The sequence below is a fragment of the Trichosurus vulpecula genome, chromosome 4, assembly GCF_011100635.1.
Source record: "Trichosurus vulpecula isolate mTriVul1 chromosome 4, mTriVul1.pri, whole genome shotgun sequence".
Taxonomy (NCBI): Eukaryota; Metazoa; Chordata; class Mammalia; order Diprotodontia; family Phalangeridae; genus Trichosurus; species Trichosurus vulpecula.
The window spans coordinates 44366796-44371296 of NC_050576.1; positions in this window are offsets into that span (position 1 = coordinate 44366796).

Consider the following 4501-nt stretch of genomic DNA (forward strand, 5'->3'; position numbering starts at 1 on the left):
CAATAAATCCAGATTAATTGATTGATTTCATGGAAAAGCACCCTCCACAAAATTGAATCTATGCTTTAAAAAATTCTTCTCTTTAGCATTAGTATTCTCCCTTCTATGGGAGAAGAACAACTACAAAAGTAATAACAGCTGGCCTTCATATAGCACTCTAAGGTTTGCAGAGGACTCTACGGATATTATCTCCTTTGAGCCTCACAACAACCCAGGTAAATGCTATTATGATCACCATTTTACAGATGAGGAAACTGAGGTATAAAGAGTTTAGGTGACTTGTCCAGGGTCACACAGCTAGAAAGCATCTGAGGCAGAATTCAGACTTGGTTTTTCTTGACTCAAAGAGCTACATTTCATCCAGGGTACCACCAAGCTGCTCAACTCTGTCCATCAGAACATTTTTGAAGGTTTCTTCCAACCTTAATGTTCTCTAAGTCCAGGTTCTCACACTAACTAGCTATATGACTATGACCATAGGTAAATTACCTAATTTTTGTGAGCCTTAGTATCTCATCACAATCTGTATAACATGAAATAACACTCGCTCAACCTCCCTCACAGGGTTATGAGATGAGCTTTTCCCCACCTAGCAAATGGGCATTTAAATCTTTGACATATTGAATGTCATTTAGTGCAATTATTTTTACAGCCATTCATTTAAAGCCCTTTAAAAAAAAAAGGCAGTCTGGCCTGAAAGAGTTGGTCTTGGAGCCAGGAAGACCTAGATTTAAGCCCTGCCTATGATACTTCCTAGCTGTCTGAGCCTGGGAAAGTCACTTAACCAATCAATACTTGAATCTAAGCAACTGTAAGGGTTTTTGTTGTTCTTGTAGTCTTTGTTGTCTTGTTTTGTTTTACTTTTAAACTGAGTTTCGCATCTGGCTCAGTCATAATGTATAGGGGCCTCTCCTGGGCCTAATCCAGCTCAGATCAACCAAAGAGCATTGACCTGTTCACTTCTGACTTGAGTGGATTTGCTCCTCCTCAGGCAACCTGGTGGCCCCTCGCTCCTGGGGGCTTACAATAGAAATGCTAGACTTAGTGCATAAGAAAACTCACTCCACCAATGCTAGTCAGTGCCTTCTCTGAAACATGTAGTCATAAAGCTAGACATGGTAGCATACACCTATGATCCTCAGGCTATTGAACTGGACTTCTGATTCCCTTGATATAGGGAGCTTCCAGATGAGGGGAATTCCCTATGGCATCACACATCCAGTCCCTAGCTTGTTCTGAATCCTTGGCCAACCCCAACTGTTGAATGATTAGATCATAGAAGGGACCTTTGCAGTCAAACAATCCAGTTCATTCATTTTACAGGTGAGGAAACTGAAGCCATGAGGAATCATTATCTTTACTTCAGTAACAAAATTGTTACATCTAATCTGAGGTCAACAGCCATTTAGTGTTGTTTTCATTTGTGTTATTTTTTTTAATTAAGACTGAGTGTCTCTCTGTCTCTCTCTCCATTGCTCTCTTTCTGTCTCTCTGTCTCTGTCTCTGTCTCTCTCTCAGGCTAGGACAAGCTTAGCCCATTGTAGCTCAGAGCTCTGTAGTTCAAGAGATTTGCCGGCTTCAAACTCCACAGCAGTAGGAATTCCAGGCATGTATCCCCTTGCCTAGCTTTCATTCATGTTACTGCAGAATCACAGATGACAGATTCTGTAGACTAGGAGGAGGCTCCAGTAGTAAGCAAGGGCCAACCTATTCCCCCAAAGAAATCCCACTGCAACCAACCCAACAAGTGATGATTTGGCCTCTTCCAGAAGACCTCCCATGATGGAAAACCCATCATTTCTCAAGGTGGGGCATTAGGCTGGCTCTAATTGAGAAGTTTTATTTTTTTCCTGACCTCAAGTCTAAATTTATCTCTTTAAAACTCCCATCCATTGTTTCTAGTTCTCCCCTTGAGAGAATAGGCATTTTTGCCTATGTGTCCAATCTTTAGGAACACCCTGTACTGTGCCCTGGTCAGACCACATTTGGAGAATTGTGTTCAGTTCTGGGTACCACAGTTTAGGAAAGGCATTGATAAGCCAGAGAGTGGCCAACCAAGGAGGGCAACCAAGATGGTGGAAGGTTTGGGTCCATTTTATGAGCAGGTTAGCTGAAGGAGTAAGGGATGCCTAGCTTGTAGAAGAGAAAGTTTTAGGGTAACATTATGGCTATTCTGATTGGCCCTAGAGGGAAGCACTAGAAACAATGGATGGGAGTTTTAAAGAGCTAAATTTAGACTTGGGGTCAGGAGAAAAATAAAACTTCTCAGCAACATGGCACAGTGAATAGAACCTTGGGCCTCAAGTGGCAAAGACCTGAATTCAAATCTAGCCTTAGACACTTACCAGCTGGGTGACCCTGGGCAAGTCAACCTGTGTTTGCCTCAGTTTCCCTAACTATAAAATAAAAATCATGATAATACTACTTCCCAGGGTTAATATGAGGATTAAATGATGTAATATTTGTACAGCACTTAGTGCCTGGAACATAGTGGATATTTAACAAATGCTTGTTTCCTTCCTTCCTTCCATTCTTCCTTCCTCCTTTCCTTCCTTCCTTCTGCAAAGTTGATCAAATGAATAATGATTACTTTTGATTCTAAGGCTATTGTTGTAATTGTATAAATTGTTCTCCTGATTCTGTTCACTTCACTCCACATCATCAGTTCATACAAGTTTTCCTGGGTTTCTCTAAAACCATCCCCTTCATCATTTCTTACAGCACAACAGTATTGCATTACATTCATATACCTCTTTAGCCACTCCTTAGTATTCTATTACATTTATATACCTCTTCGGCCACTCCTCAGTTCATGGGTACCCTCTCAGATTCCCATTCTTTGCCATCTCAAAAAGAGCCAGAAATATTTTTGTACATCTTTATTTAGAGTTTGTTTTGCTTAGGACTAATCCTTCCCTTAATCTACCCCTTTCCTTTTATTCTTCCTTCTCTCTTTCCTTTTCCCTGTTAAGTAAAATGTATTTCTGTACCCAAATGTGTGTGTGTGTGTGTGTGTGTGTGTGTGTGTGTGTGTAGTCTTCTCTCTTTTGATCAGTTCAGATGAGAGTGAGGTTCAAGGGTTAGCTACTTTCCCAACTCCTTATTTGTCTACTTGTGCACTCTGATTATGTGAAATAAATTTCCCCAACTTTCCTTTTCCTTTCCCTTTTTCCCAGTGTCTTCTTCTTCTCCCTCTTTCCATTTTTTTCTGAAGATCATCAAGACATAACAGAACCATTCCCTGGCCTTGTCTAATTAGATTCCCTCTGTGGCTCTTTGATAATGAGAGATCAGAGAAGATACATGTATCATCTCCCCATATTAGAATGTAAACAGTATATTCTTGTTTAGTCTCTTAAGATTATTCATTCATGTCTACCTTTTTATGTTTCTCTTAACTCCTGTGTCTGAACTTCAAAATTTCTGTGCAACTCTGGTCTTTTCATCAGGAATGCTTGGAAGTCTTCTATTTCATTAAATTCTATTTCCCACTCCCCACTCCAAAATTATACTCAGTTTTGCTTGCTAAGTTATCCGTGGCTTTAAACCTGTATGTGTCTTGTCTTCTGATATATGGTATTCCAGAACAGCTAGGTGAAACAGTGGATAGAATACCAGGCCTGGAGTCAGGAAGACTTAAGTTCAAATCCAGCCTCAGACACTTGCTAGCTGTGTGTCCCTGGGCAAATTACTTAACGCTGTTTGCCTCAGTTTCCTCATCTTTCGAATGAATTGGAGAAGGAAATGGCAAAGCACTCCAGTATCTTTGCCAAGAAAACCCTGAATGGGGTCACACAGAGTTAGATGTGATTGAAATGGTATTCAAAGCTCTCCTCTTCTTTAACACAGTGGCTGCTAAACCATGTGTGATCTTTATTTTGCTCCTCTAGACTTGAATTCTTTTTTTCTGGTTGCTTGCAGTATTTTTTCTTTAACCTGAAAGCTCTGAATTTTGGCTATAAGGTTCCTGGAAGTTTCCATCTTAATGTTTCTTTCAGAAGATAACTAGTAGGTTCTTCGTAGTTCCATTTTTCCCTCTGGTTCTAAGAGATCTGGGCAGTTTTCTTTTAACAATTCTTGAAATATAATATTTAAGCTCTTTCTTTGGTTCTGGCATTCAGGTAGTCCAATGTTTCTCAGTTTTTTCTCCTTAATTTGTTTACTAGATCTGTTGTTTCTGCTCTGAGATATCTCATAAATTCTTCTATTTTCTCACAATCTTTTGCATTTGTTTTAATATTTCTTGTTGTCTCAAAGAGTCATTTGCTTCTGTATGATGCACTCTAATTTTAGGGAGTTTGTTTTATGGGCAAAGTTTTATATCTCTTGTGCCAAGTTCTTAATTTCCTTTCCAATTCTTTCTTCCATAGCTCCCCCTTTCTTTTTTAATTGTTTCCTCTAGTGCTCTCATTTCATTTATTAAAAAATTTAATTATTTTTTCAACTCTTGTTTTATCTCTTACAGGAGTTCTAGTTGAATTTGTGGTATCTAGTAGGTATG